Consider the following 16,069-nt stretch of genomic DNA (forward strand, 5'->3'; position numbering starts at 1 on the left):
GTAGATATTGGGCCCCCTTAGAGATTCAGTACTGGTTCCTGCTCTTCCACTGGTTCCTTCAACCCATGGCCACTGCCCCAGGGCCAGGTCATCTTCTGACAGCCCCAGGTCTTGGCTGAAATTCTCATGAATTCTTTCTAAAATATATATGTGCGCTGCTTTTCTACTTTTTAAATAGATGATTCTCTCTGCTGGAAAAGAAAGGAGCAAAGTGGAAACTAAGAATTTGTTTCCTCCTCTGCCATCAGTTTTCATTACACCACCCACCCAAGGTAGTGGGCCTATGGCCTGCTTGTTCACATTATTTATTCAAAGAGAATTAATCACCCTTGTTTCCTTCAGCTTTCTTCATAAACTTCTCCTTGCTCTGGATTTCAGTCTTCAGGAAACCCTTTTTGCAGATATGAGTCACTGTGTGGTAATTAACTTTGGTCATTGGCGTCTGTTTAGGTAGGTATCTTTAAAAACTCAGCTCTTCAGAGTGAACCCCCACCTCCTGCCAACAGCCATTTACTTGCTAATCCCCTCACTCATTTGGAAAACATTTTCTGACTGACTACAAAAGTGCTGTCAGCTTGTCAGTACTGTGGTGGCTTGTATGTTGCTGTGATGGTGGAAGCTGTGCCACTGGTATTTCAAATACCAATAGGGTTGCCCATGATGGACAGATTTCAGTGGAGCTTTCAGACTAAGACTGACTAGGAATAAAGGCCTGGCAATCTACTTCCAAAAATTAGCCAATAAAAACCTGATGGATCACAGCAGAACACTGTCCGATACAGTGCTGGAAGATGAGCCCACTATGCTGGAAGGCTCTCAGAATACACAGTGGCCACAACAATGGACTTGAATATACCAGTGATCGTGAAGATGGTACAGGACTGGGCAGCGTTTCCTTCTGGTAAACTTAGGGTCACTGTAAATCGAAGCCTAACTGATGGCAACTGATGAAAACGTTCCCAGGTCTATGGGAAGGATAAGATAATCACTGCCCCAGAGGAATGTATAGTTCAATGATGTTTAACCTGCTCCGGGAGTCCTAAGGGTCCTCTAGAAGCCTCCCAGGGGTCACCAGGGTGGGTGAGTATGTGGAGGTAGACATATGAGTGATTGGGGTTTTACCCTACTCGCCACATTATTCCAGAATAGCTCTACTTTTCTTTGTTTGCATACGGGGCTTCTGAGTAAGATCTCACCCAAAGGACTGCACTGTTAAAAAAAAGTCTGAAAACTACTGACCTATTTTTTCCACTGAATTTATTCAGATTGGCTTTTTATGGTGGTTCGACACTCCTGGCTTGCATTTGGTCAACAGGATGACAGAGTAATCTGGCCAAAGCATTGACTGGCATCGATCACCCACAGAGTCAAATGGATGGGACCTTGAAGCTGTCCCCTCAGCTGGAGAGGCTCACCTCCTGTGACCAAGGATGGCCTTTCTTGGTCAAGGCTGGTACTATTTACAGTATTAAATAAATAATGAGGTTTTGTTTTTATGGGGGGGAGGGGGAGGTTAACCACACATAAATTTATTCCAAAGGCAATTTTAAGTGTTCCAAAAATATTTTAGACAGTGACAGCACTGTTGAAATAAATTTATGGCCCCTAAAAGTGCTAGAAGCTCTAAAATAAGCTCTCAAAGTATTTTTGTAGGACTCATGGTATCAAAATATAACTTTCTGATGTTCATAAGACTGGACTTTATTAACTTTGTGGTGTGTTTGTTAAGACTCAGAGATCAAAGATAATCAGGAACTGACCAATTACTCAATCACTGACTTATAAGAAGGTATCTAATATAACCAATCAGTATATTTGGCTCATTCTCTCTGTATAAGAATATTTAAAAGATCCACATATTTACATGTACATAGAACATTTCTGGAAGATGCTCTAGAATGTAAGCCTCATGGGGTTAGTTTTTTTTTTTTTCCCCCTGCTTTGTTCATTACTGTACCCCCAGGTGATGCCTGGAACATAATGGGTGCTCAGTAGATATATATTGAATGAACGAATTCATAAGAAACTGGAAGGTGATTACCTTTGGGGAGTGGGACTAGAAGCTTGAGGAATTATTACTTTTCAGTTTATACTCATATATGGAATTTACATGGTGAGAGTGGGAAGAATATCTGCTTCTCTCTTTACACTTATGCCTTTGCCCATAGAGAGGAAGAAACTTGTCTTTTTTTTTTTTTTTTTAATTTCTGTCCTTTGCCTTTATGAGCCTCCCCTTCTCCACCTGATGCAGGAGAAATGTATATTCTGATTGGTTGTTCTTGGACCTTGCATTATTAGGGGACAGTACTGAAGATGCCATTCTTCCTTGTTCGTTTCTTGTCCCTATTGCATTATGATCTGGGCCTCACTTCTAGAAGTAGGTGTGGACACAATTATACCTATTACAGGCTTCTTGCCAGTGCTTTGCTCTGGGGCTGGTTGGATGTGGGCATTGGTGCTTGTTCCTCAAACGTGGACATTTTTCATTCAAGCCAGGTCGGGTGTAGGAGACCCTGTGTGGGCCAGAACAGCTCACCAGAGAAGCTCCGAATTTTGGAACACAGCTTTCCTGGGAAATGAATAAAAATTGTTCTTTATTTCCTACTTGGCTCTTGAACCTTTTATGTACAGATCCTACAGAAGAGAACTGGTGAAATGTGGTGTGTAATAGCATTCAGGAACCCAAAGCTCATCCGAACCCTATGACGCTGCAGTGCTTTTATGTACTTATTTTACCATGTGCATACATTATTTCTGAAATAAAGCGTATGGATCAGAACACAATGGCAAGTGAGGGGTGAGCATGGGGATACTGGTTTTTCTGTCCACCTACACAACAGAATAATTGTTTTTCATAAACTATTTTGGAGGCAATTTGTATTTATAAACAGGAGAGAGAGTAATAATTGGATGGCAGGATGTTTTGGCATTAAGAGGCTCTTTGTCTGAGAAAACTGGTTCATGGAATCATTAAATGCTTTGGTTAAAGTAAAAATGCAAAGGAGCAGAATTATCACTCAAAAACTTTGGAGTCTGAAACAGAGAATCACAAATTCAAGGTGAGTGTGGGTGGGGAGTCAGTATCCAATATCTGAAAAAGGAGAGTAATATTGTCACACATATTTCAGAAGAGTTGCTCCACTAAAAAGCAAATATGATGAACACTTTTGTTATCCTGAGATAGTTTCTGCTTTGTGCCTATGAAGCAGTATAGTAATAATAACAGCTAACATTCTTTAGATGCTAACTATGAATTAAGCTCAGAAATTCTTCACATGTACCAGTTCAACAAGGTGGGTGCTGTTATTATCCCCATCTTATAGATGAGGAAATTAACACACAGGCTTAGGCCACACACTCCTAAGGGGCAGGGATGGTTCAGTGGTGTACTGAAGCTGTGCATACTGGTTCATGAGAGGTGACTGTATGCATCTCTTCCCAAATCCATGTTAAGTGACTTGACGCTGGTAGGTTGAAGTTGGCCATTGTGGGAGTATTTTATTACAGAAATTGACAATGCTGCAGACTGTGTGTTTTGTTAGTTTGTTTTTTTCTCCCGGCAAGCTGGTTGCTAAACATTTACTGACACATCACTAAATTGGATTCAAACCCAGGCAGTTTAGCTTTAGAGCATTTTGGCAAATACTCATGTTTTCATGCCAAATTGTTGATAATAATATTAAAATTTTCCTTATTGTGTAAGATGCTTTTATTCATATTCTGCTACTTGCAGCCATATGCACCCTACTGAATTCTTAGCACTTCCTTACAGAAATGCTGTGCGGGTTAAATGAGACGATGCATTTGAACCAGTTAGTACTTTACATGTTAGCAATTATGACTACCACTGAAGAGTGAACAGCAGAGATATGGCCATCATTTCAAACTACTTCTCTACCATCATAGGAACTAACAAGTGGCAAAATTGACTTCACTTCCACTTTCTCTCTCTTCTATAGTCTATATCCTGGGGCACACAATATATGAGTTAAAAAGAGAAGTCATCAGGATAATCCAATGATGTTAGTCTACAAACCAGTTATGCCACTTTCAAGCTCCCTGAAAACAAAGCCTTACAACTGTGCAGTTTTGTGTACCTTAGGATGCCCTCCCATTCTACATTTGTCCACCACTCCCCACTTCTGTGGGGACCTGGGAAATGAGGCCAGGACGATTCCAACTGAGCCTGGATTCTGACCTAGAAGGGCAAACCCTAAATCAATATAGGAGACTTGGCATTATCATTTGATTTTCATGCTAAGAGCTTTAAGCAGAAAATCATGACCCCCCTATCACTGGGAAGGAGATGCTTGTCTTTGTGGGTAGCCAAAATGACAGCCACAACAAAAACAGGGAAATCAATGAGAAAAAGAACAACCTATAGTCACTGAGTGCTAACTGTTCATCTGGCATTGTTCTGAATGTTTTAAATGTATTGTTTTATTTTATTACCCTAGCAATGCTATGAGGTATGTACAGGAATTATCCCCATTTTTGAAAAGAGGGAACCAAGATTTAGAGATGTTGAATAACTGATTTGAGATCACACAGATGGCCAGTGTTTAGGGCTCCCAGACAATCTGACTCCAGAGTTGATGTCCTCAACAATGACAGGGCCCTACTGAGGAGTCTCACTGAGGCAACGGGGCTGAACGGTCGCCCTGAGACTTACAGGTTCTGAGACTCAGTTAGACAGCAGCCTCCATCAGAGCACTCTCCTCAGACTATATTCCCCGTGACCTCTGATCACTAACTCTCCTAACCTTGGCCTTTGGGTCACTTGATACATCCTATCTTAAAGGAATTCAACATTTTTGTGCATCTGACTTCCGCTACCACCTTCCTTTGTCACCTGCCTGTAAACCTGATGATCCAGTCATTTTCTAGTTCTGCCTGTGCCTTGAATGATGCCAACCGTAGCCTGTATATCATCTGATCCTGTATTTCCCTGTATAATTGACCCTGCTGACTGACTGAGGACACCAACTCTCCTTCCTTGAGTTGTCCAGCCAACTTTTCAACAGATATATTAACAATATATTATGATTAAAGATCAATAGGGCATTATGTGTTTAAAGAAGAGGTTCAAAATATTTTATTAGAGAACATATATCAATACTGAACAATGGCATCCATATGTATAAGGGCAATATAAATGCTTATAATTAGAACAGTCACTTTATCAAACAAATTCATTTTTAACAGTGGGCTACATGATCCATAAAGTACATTTTCAATAATTTATTCATCTGCTTAGTAATATACACATCTGTTTTCTTAAAAAAAAAAAAAACAGCGTGATTATTTACCACATCACATCATAAACAAATGGACTTGTAAAATGCTATGTAGAAAATTCAGAAACAAACAGCACATTCCAAGGATACTGAGTCCATTCAAAATGAATTAAAAGCTTTAGAAGCTATCGTAGTCAGCCAGGGTGTCATATATATGCATCAATATAAAATGGTGCAGCAATTCAAGTATCACAACTCACACATAGACATATTAATCTGCCATAAGAGAGAAAGAGAGAATTTTCCCTGTTAGAGTATATAGCATATATCAAACTCTCAGCAAGATGCAGATGATTTTTTTTTTTTTTAACCCGGAAAGAAAAGTAATGAGATCGTTAACTGAATTGACCAAATACCAAAAACTGGAGAAGGTGGGTGCACTCACAGACATGGCATAGTTGGAAATTTCACATTACAGGGGTCTTATCAGCCACAACAATTGTAAAGGTTACAGGAAAACCACAGCTGCTAAAATCAGCCAGCCGGTCTGCAATTATTCTCTGGCAACATGGAAATGCCGTGTTGGTATTGTTAGCAGATCTAAAGAGGAGACAAGTAGAAAAGATGCAGCAAGCCAGAAAATGTCACAGGTTCCTGTTTAAATGGCATCAGCTTTACCTAATAAAATAGCTTTACTTCCACAGACAAAATGAACCTCCAAATTTGTTTTCCTGAGTCCTCATAAGTCAAGTCCTTCCTAACTGCTAGTTGATTGTAAAAGCACAGCTCCAAGTCCTTCGCTTTTGCTTGTTTCCCCCAGCACTCAGGGTTCTTTTGCTGTATTCTGTTGGTAATAAACTACCAGGCACTCTTAGCTAGTTATGTGCCCTGATATAGTATAAGATACTGACCATTCAATGGTGATGTGAAAAACCAGCCCCACAGGGACTGTAGTCACCCAATTATTTTCTGCATCTTTTATAGAAAAACTATTTCTTTTAAAACTTATCACACAACATTTTCTTGCTAAAAATAATTCCTCAATTTTTAATCACACTGAATTTCATTGTATATGATTTGTTTCTTAATACTTCCAAAGCCTTTGATTATTCTTATGAATTAGCCACCTCATGCTTGAGCAAATGTTTATTTGCACAGTGAGAAAGATACAGACTTTTTTTTCTGTTTGCCATCCCACTGTAAGGTTGTACTAAGCTTCCAGAACAAAGAGAATCAGACAATCTAGAAACCAAAGCCTTTCAGTTTTCAGCCAATTTAAACACGGGAGCTCTGTCAGGAAAGCCCCTGGACTCACCATTTTCTGGCTCTTGTAGTTTGTCCTTGACTTAAAAAAGAGAAGAAAATCAGAATTGCTATTGGAGGATTTGGTGAATGGTGATTTGCAGAGCCAGGTGGCCACAATGATAAGCAAGGCTGATTTCTGCATGCCCTGACTGATTAGAGAAGGAGGCAACCTCAGAACATGCCAGAGGTTTGTTAGCCCCTGGGCCTTTGCATGGGTTTTTTCCTTCCCTGGACCATTCCTCACTCTACTTATTCTGTTTTGTTCTTCAGGATCCAACCTAGAGGTTACCACTTTTGAGAAGTCTAATTCTGAGGCTGGGCAAGTTGCCCTCCACCATACTTCTATGGTTCCATGCGAATACTCTTATTCCAGTGCTTACCACACTCTACTATAAATGGTTGACTTGCTTGTGCCCTCCATAGACCATAGGCTCCTTGAGGGAAAGGACCATGTCTCCAACATTGTTACTTCTCCACCCTCTAGACTTATCCCTGGATCACTAAGTATTTATAGAATGGGTAAATGAGTAACACAGCTGCCATGTGCAACAAATGACAGCTTCCTTTGGAAGCTAGTGATTTTGTTTGCAGTGGGGCTTCGTCTACTTTTCTGTGCGTACTAGGATTTGAGAGACACTAAGGAACTTAGGTGGTGCAAATGGTTAAGTGCTTGACTACTAATTGGAAGGCTGGCACTTCAAACACACCCAGAGGTGCCTGGAAAAACAGACCTGGGCATTTGCTTCTGAAAGGTCACTGCCTTGTAAATCCCGTGGCGTGGTTTTACTCTGCAACACATGGAGTCACCATGAGTTGGAATGGACTTGATGGAAACAGGTTTGGTGTTTAGTTTTAAGGAACTTCAGTGTTTAACTTTTAAGAATATAACAGGGGGAACTGTACTAAGCTGACTCAAAAAAAATGAGCTATTTGGCTCCCAAACTTGTTTCCTTCCATCTGTTTAGATTCATAGTCACTCTTTAAATCACTGTCCCAGCTTTGACAACAGTAATATGTTAGATTTGTGCCTCCGTCAGATGAATGCTTAATAAAGAAATAAATCCATGTCTCAGTTAAAACTCATCAGCTCATAAGATCAATCATAAAAACAGTGGGTAGCAGCAAAAATGGCTGGGCTCATACTCCCCCTTCATTTGGGTGGTAAGAACAGTAGTCAGGGACAAACACACAGTAGGCTTTATAATGGGTGTAAACAAGGTAGATTTCTTTTTTAATGAGTTATCTTCTACTTTTAATATACTAGAGACCCTTGAAATGCATTGACATGACGAAAAGCTTATCCTTTGGTAGAGTAAGTATGCTTACTCCAAACCCAATGTATCTGTTCTCACAACTTCAGACTTTGGTAGTACGGGTTCTTCTTAAATTGAGGTTCACATTCATTTACTTGTTAGCCAGCCAGTCGCATTCTTCTCCCTATGAGGTGATGCCTTTAGCCTTCTTTCTCCCAGCACTGCAGGGACGAAAAACTCTTCTTTTTAATTTGGGTCAACACCAACTAGTTCACCTTTGCCACATCTCAGCAGCTGCTTCTCAAAACCAAGAAGACCGAAATAGCCATAGACTGTGATTATACAAAGCAGAGCTGGGCCAAGAACTTCATCCCTGAAAGAGCCTTTTGCCCTCAGTTTAAAACAAGTTTGAGATTGAGTCACAAAAGACCATTTAGCAGGGAGATGGCAGCAGGTGCCTGCCAAATACAGCCTCTGAGTATAGCTGACTGTCCTAGTCAGATGGAGTCATGATGAGCTGAGCTTAGAGTATGGACTTCCCTGTCAAGCCACCTGCCCAGAAAGGTCCTTGAGCTCATTCAAAGCAGTCCACAGAAATGTCTAGATGCTGACTAGCAGAACCTGAAATTAGAGCTAAGAGTGTAACTGGGAGCTCTTATGACTACCTGGGAGGTCTTTTGACTACAGGCAGTCCCGGGGTCCCACTTACAGACAAATCTCACTTGCCCTTTAATATTATGTAAATTTGCCCTCACTTTGAAACGACTGAACCAATCCCTACTCACAACAAATCCTTTATCACAATCACCTTCACTTGCTGCACGTACAGCTTTTAAATCATTGAAAAGGCTTTGAGCCTTTGCTTGCATTAGGCTAAATAAGAACTGCATGCACCTGTTCCAACTTACCTACAAATGTAACTCTAGGACTTTAAGATACAGTTTGGAACAGATCTCATTTATAACTCGGGGACTGCTGGTACCTGGATTTCAATCCCAGCTGAAATCAAGAGTGGCACCCAGGCCAGGTGGTGCCCAGTCCTATTTCCTTAGATGATTTTAAACCCAAGTTCCGCTTCAAATGCTCTACCTTCTTCTAGTGGTCACAATTACTTCTATTTCTCATAACATCAGTTATATAAACACACACGTATTTTATTACTAAGACTACTTTTTGTATAGTATCTTTCATAGAACTATAACAAAATACTTCCTGTTGCCAAATAAATAGCCAATGTAAGAAAGATTACAAACATTAGCACTAGCACACTTGTTCCAGAACATCTATAATCTCTAGAGCTTGATGGAAAGCTTTGAAGTAGTACATTTCATCTGGTTTAAAAATATTAAAAAAAAAAATCCTGGTGGAATATTTTCAACTCAAATAACTTCTGGGGAGGATAATTGAAAGTTGAAATTTGGTGCCTAGCACCCTGAATTTTGACATGATAGTACCCAAGAAATGATGCAGCACCCTCTTTCTGACTTCCCTTCTAATTAAAGAGTAACTGGTGTTTTGACCCTGGTGGTGCAGTGGTTAAGCACTCTGCTGCTGACCAAAAGGTCTATGGTTCGAACCCACCAGCTGCTCTGTGGGAGAAAGATGTGACATTTTGCTTCCATAAAGATATAGCCTTGGAAACCCTATGGGGCAGTTCTACTTTGTCCTATAAGGTCACTGAGTCAGAATCAACTTGATGGCAATGGGTTAGTTAGGTTAGCATTTTGACACCGTGATGACCACTTCTGGAAATACAGAAATCTGAACTAGGATGAAAAGTAAAGTGAAAGACTTATTCTGTCTTTTCCTGAGTGGAATTTTCTGTGCTTGAAGATACCTTAAAGGTGATCTTTTACTCCAAACCTCTCGTTTTGTTAATAGTTTTAATAAAATCTATATAGTATTTGAGAGGGGATGATGAAGACAGGGAAAGAGTGCTAGCTAGCATTTATTGGGGGGCTGCTATGTCTCCTAACGTTTTCTCAGTTCATGAGGCATTTTCATGTACACCATTACATTTGGCTACCCCATTTCACAAGTGAGGAAAATGGGCCAGGAGAGTTCAAACGACTTGTTTCAGGTCACTTAGTTAGGTGCAGAGATGGGACTAAGGTTAAGTTCAGGCCTTGGGATTCCCTGCACAATGCTTTTCCCACAATGTCACTGTCAAGATCCCTCTTGTTGCCCTCCTACAATTGAGAAAACAACCTGGGGGTGGAGTTGAAAAAGGTCAGGCCAAGGGTTCAGCAAGAAGAGAAAGCACAGACAAAGTCCAGGAGAAGGTACATGTGAGGCTGAACTATTTCCAGTGTTTCTCTTTTTCCTGAACTCCTTACAGGCTTTACTGTTTTTATTTTTCTCACACCCATATTGTTGTATTGGTTCTCTGTGAAAATGCTGCTTTTGTAGTGTGATTGTAAGACCTTACGCTTTACTATACCAAAAACTGCTTAGCAGAGTGCTTGGCACATAGTAGATGCTCTGGAAATATAATTTTTACTATTTAAACTTTATCTCTGCACAATTCATCATAGATGCATTATATGGAACAAAATCATGTTGTTGTCTGCAATATTGGGTTAAGTAAGCAGACTGCTTGTGACTTGTTATACCCAGAGATAAAAATAGCTGTTTTACTCCACATCTGATGAAGAAAGCATGTGTTTTGATTCAGGCTTTAAATGCTGAAGCAAAATTTCTGTTGCAGAAAGTCAGCTTGAACTTGTTGAAGTTTAGGTATCAGCGTTATGTGTGATGTTCTGAACAGTAAGGCAGAGGGTGAGGTGAGCTGCTAAAATGGGGACAAAAGCAAGCAAGGGACCTTCTTTTTAAATTAAATTACTCCCCAATAGATGTTAGACTCTTTTGGGAAAGTCTGTAGAAAACTAGCAGTTGTTATTTAAATATTGGTAATATTTGCTTGCTTTGCTCTTAAAAATATTTCATAGGCTTTCCTTTAATAGCCTTCCTCCTTATCAAATTGAATTTAGGCATCCTTATTTGTAGATTAAAACTGCTCATTGGCCTACTTATTTGTCAATGCTCCATCTTTCCCTGCTCTTTACAACAGCTGTCATCCTTGGTATGACATGGGGCAGGGTGGGGGGAGGTGCTGTGGGTGACAGGTATTTATCCTGATGCTCAGTCTTTGATTACTGGGCCACGGGCCTCCCAACCCTTGAGACTTCAATTGGCCAAGCTGCAAAACTGAAATCTTTTCATTATGAAAGATAAGGCTGGGGTTAGCAAGAGAAATGGAGACCAGGGAGGGGAAGAAAGAAAATTTTCTTAGTGGATAAATCAATAAGCCATTGCTACACTTATTCAAAAATGTTTTTGCATGGTTTTGGGCTTATATACAGTGAATACTTATACACTGAATACCTCTAATTTCTAGGTTGATACTGAAGCTGGTGAATCACATAACTCTTAGCAACAAGAGTGTTCCTTGGTGATTAATATTGTGGAACCAGAAACACTTTCAATCTGAGAGTCCTCAGGGCGGGGTTGGGGAAGGGGGATGGGAAGCCCAAAGCAGCGTAGTCTCCTGCCCAGAAAACATGACAGCAGATGTGAGGCAGTTAGAGCAGTTCCGATTTTTCCAAATGAGGATACATGCTCTTCTCTTCTCAGCAGGGACTATAAGGCTATAAATTTGTCTGTAATAAGGGTCGATGAAACAGAAATGGGATAGAATTTAGCAAGAGAAGCAAGATGAGCGTACAAAGATGCTCTAAGGCTGTGCAGAAATGGGAAGCTGCTTCTGAAAGGCAGGGAGCAGCAGCAGCTATAATTGTGTTATTGTAGTCCTTGTGGGCTTAGGCAGTAACAGTGGAAGATCGACATTAGAAGGTATGAATTAAAATGCCTTTTAACAGGCAGTGGCTGTCTACAACCTCATATCAAATCAAGTCAGTGTAGCTTCCTTTCCTCTACTATCTTTCTTAGGCTATGAGACAGGATAGAGGAAAGGAAACTACCTGAAGGTTCAATGGCTCCCCATTTTCCAGTCCAATCCTGATGTAGGGCAGACAGCACTAAAATAGCCTGAGCCCACTTATAGATGACATTAGGGCCCCCAGTGGTGATCACAGGATTCCCATATGGTCTTTAGTTACCTGGTTTTCAGGATTAGGCTTCTGCCATTGGTTCTTGATCCCATCTTGCTCTATCTCACCTTGCCCTCAGGGTCTAGGCTCTGCTTTCCTGGGTGCATTAGTCTCCAGAGTGACTGATGGCCTGACTCAACATCGCTCTGGCTTGGGATTTCCCACTGCTGTGCTCTGCACACCCGATTAGGATCTTTTAGCAACCCCAGTGTCAACACTTACCTGAACTTTCCTGGGTTGCTCATCTGATATTTCCAAGTCCCTCTGGACCTGGTTGCCCAGCCCCTGCCGGGAACTCATATACCCACTCTTCACTTATTGATATGGTTAGGTTCCAAAGACCAGGTTGTTATGCAAAAATTGGTGTTATGCAAAAATGGACAATAATGGATGACCACATCAGATCACAAAATGGAGGATGACTATATCAGAGCACAAAATGGAGGATGACTATATCATTGCATAACTGCCAAATTACATCTTACATAACTGCCACACCACGGAGAATAATGGTCCAGCCAAGCTGACACATCACATTAAACATCACAGCCAGTGTTACTCTTGCCTTGCACCTCGGTCTTCATTACTGCTAAGTGTACGTTGTCAATGCGCAAAATAGCCGCAGAGTAGATTTTTTTGTTATTGTTGTAAATGTGAAATATCAGATAATGAGAATACTCAGTAAGTGAGGAGTACATATAGTTGGATATTGTCCCTTGTTCCTCTCTCCCCCATCTGCTCAGGAGGGATCCCAGTCCTAAGGTATGACCATGTAGTGAGTGAGTACTGCCATGAGCATACTAAGTGATGTGACAGTTCCTGAACTCTAAGACTTTTATTCTACTTGAGAAGACAGAACCTATATAGATAGGTACAGTGTAAAATTGTAAAAAAGCTTAAAAGCGAAAAAATAGACATAAATTTTAAAAAGATCACAATAAAGTACATAATCAGTTGTCAAATACATTTTATAGACAATTGTTCTAGGAATTTGGAGAAGGATTGGGTTGCTCAGGAAGGGCTGAATTTGAACTTCTGACTTGGATGAGAATTGTCGATGATAATTTTGCATGGATAGAGAGGAGATAGTGGGGAGGAGGACTGCAAATGCAAGGAACTGCATGTGTCAGCAAAAGCAGGAGCACATGGATAGAAGATCCTTGGATTGGAGCGGAACGGTTCCTTGTGGGAGGATATGATGAGACAACAGGGAGACCTCATGAATAAGTTCCACTAGCTTATGGGCTGGTGGGGATGGGCAGGGAGCAGGAGCACCAGCAAGGAAGGAACACCCTTGGCTTAGCTGACAGTTTTGCCGAGGGCATACTTCCTGAAGGACTGATCAGTCATTGCTTAATGCAACATGCAATCAAGTTTACTTTATGGGATCAAGCAAGGCTGTGTAGGCCCTCAGGCACACACGAAAAGGGAAAGTACAATAAAACCTGAGAAAGCAGGAACCTGTGTAAGGCTTAAACCTGTCAGAGAAGGAACACTAAAATATTTTCCACTAATAAGGGAGCAGTACAAAAGTGGTACGACTGCATCCTGTCAAAGGTGGAAAACTTGCGAGACCCAGAAAAACAAGACAGCCCCATTGAGTGCCGGCTCTCATAGGTTTCACTGTAAAAGGGAAAGAAACGACAAAAGCAAGAGACTAAAGATGAAGAAGAGGAAGAGAAGGCTTCTTTGCAGTGATCAGTAAAGATGTGAACCATCATGAAGTCAAAATAGGCACCCGGAAAAAAAGTGTACATCTAGGACCGTGGTTAGGTAGTTAGAAATGCCACAGAAACCTCTCTGACCCCCACCTCTTTTCTAAAATGTGGCTGCACATTTTGTTTGTTCCCTTCCTTTGAAACTAACAGTATAAAAACAGAAAGACAACAATATAAGCAGGGAGTAAAAGTCCTTGAGGACAGAGGCCTGGAGGATGCCCTGACCTGAGCTGCTCCTCACTCCATAGGTCCTATCTCCTGCCCTGGGCTCACTGGAGGCAATGGGGGCTGACACTGGAAGAGGAATGAGGAGCTGAGGGAGCCCCATCTTGTCACCCTGAGCTTGTGCATGGAACCTACCCCAACATCTTTCATTGCTTGTATGTTTTAGTGAGGCAGTGGAAGATGGAATTATAAAGTCAAAGGAAGGGATAAGGAATGGAGACTGGAAGGGGAAAGGACGAAGGATCAAGATCAAGTAGGGGAAAGGGCAAGGGACAGGGAGCTGCTACATAGCTTCAGCCAAAGCCTTCCTTTGTGTCCAGGGTAGGCAGGAGTATTACTACTAATTACCTCACATTTCTGGATCCACCCATATCAATTCTGCACCCACTACTATTCCATGCCCTACCTCAGGGCTGTGTGTAGTTTCTCCTCTTTCAGCACTGTGGACACTCTGCCCTAGGCCATGGGAAGTCCGCATCTGGTTTCAAAGTGGGAATGTCTTTCTCTTCCTCATTGCCAATCAGGACCAGGGAGAGGAAGGGGAAGGAAGTCCCTCCAACAAAGCTCTAGCTTCAGGGAAACATGGTTTTGTCATCCTCGCAGGAGTGCTAAATACGTTTCCCCATAGTAACATAATTTCTATTCTTGTTAGGCTATTTCAGACTTAAAGGAAAAAAGAAGAACAGGAAAAGAAGAATGAAAAGGACAAGAAAGAAGAGAAGAAGGAGAAGAAATCACTAGTATTTGTCTTTTGGAAAATGTCTTTCTATACACCATAACTCTTCTTGGTGAGCCCTCAAATGCCCTGGTACAGGGTGTGTGGTAAGAAGGCCTTCCCAAGAGTCAAGTGTGACCCACGAGTCTATGGGGCATCCGGGCCATCTACTTCAGGAGGCTGGGAGGGAGTTCAGGTCTGCCTTGGTCAAACTGTTATTGCTGCTGTCAGTGTTGGCCAGATTGTGCCAGGGCAATTTTGCCAACAAGGTGAGGAGCTGAAAGACCCCGTGGAATTACCTGGGCTTCTGCTGACGTGCCTGTTGTATAAATGCCAGACGTCAGCATTAGGGTGGCAGTGGGCCCTTGCCCCTTTTCCTGATACCTATTTAGCAAATCACAATGATATACTTTGTAATTTTAGGTAGGCAGGTCATATGGGTCAGGCCCATCCCTGGATATGAACATGTCACTGTTGTCTAATAACTCACACAAATTGGGAATATTAATTTAGCTAAGTGGCCATATGTCAATGACATATCAAAAACATGAGACTTGTATGTTGAACCCCAAAAACCACCATTTAGCATTATTTGCACTCTACTATAAGCTATGATGGTATAGATTAGTAGCTGGCAAACTATAGCGATGGGCTAAATCTGGTCTGAGGCCTGTTCTTTTTATATGGCCCATGAGCTAAGAATGTTTCCCACATTTTTAAAGGGTTACAAAACAAACAAACAAATCAAAACAAAGAACAATATGTGACAGAGACTATACCGCCCAAAAAACCTAAAATATTTACTATCTAGCCATTTATAGAACAGTTTGCCAACTGCTGGTATAGAGTACATAGATTTTTATCTTTCGGTTCATCTGGGAATATCCTCCCCTCTGCCCCATATATGGAGCCCTGGTGGTGCAGTGGTTAAGCATTAGGCTGTTAACCAAAAAAGTTGGCAGTTCGAATCCACCAGCTGCTCCTTGGAAACCCTATGGGCAGTTCTACTCTGTCCTATAGGGTTGCTATGAGTTGGAATTGACTCAATGGCAATGGGTTTTGTTTTTTTGGTTGCCCTATTTATAACAACACCTCTATAGGAAAAATGCATCCTTTACTTCTAACAGGTGAACTTGAAACACACCCAGCTCATAATCTGAGAACTGTCTGTGCCTCTCCGTACTTCCAGGGCCAAGTGCAGCGCTTGGTTTGCTGATGGCAATGATCATCAGCACTCACGCCAGCCAGGAAGGATAGTGTCCCCACAACTTCCTTTGGGGCCCTTGGGATCTAGAGGTCTTTAAGGTTAGCATCACTGCTGCCTTTGCCTTACGTGTCACCCCGTTGAGTAAGCAAGAGTCTCCTGCCCTGCCTGTTTCCTTGGCTCTGCTGCTACCAATCTAGGGAAAAAGAACAAAATTACACTTGCTTGTCTCTTAGCCAATGAGTGAAGCATAGGCAAATATACACTCAGCCTGTAGAACATTCCTGTGCTGCCCAGCTGCTG

The sequence above is a fragment of the Trichechus manatus genome, unplaced genomic scaffold, assembly GCF_000243295.1.
Source record: "Trichechus manatus latirostris isolate Lorelei unplaced genomic scaffold, TriManLat1.0 scaffold00091, whole genome shotgun sequence".
In the NCBI taxonomy this organism is placed as follows: domain Eukaryota; kingdom Metazoa; phylum Chordata; class Mammalia; order Sirenia; family Trichechidae; genus Trichechus; species Trichechus manatus.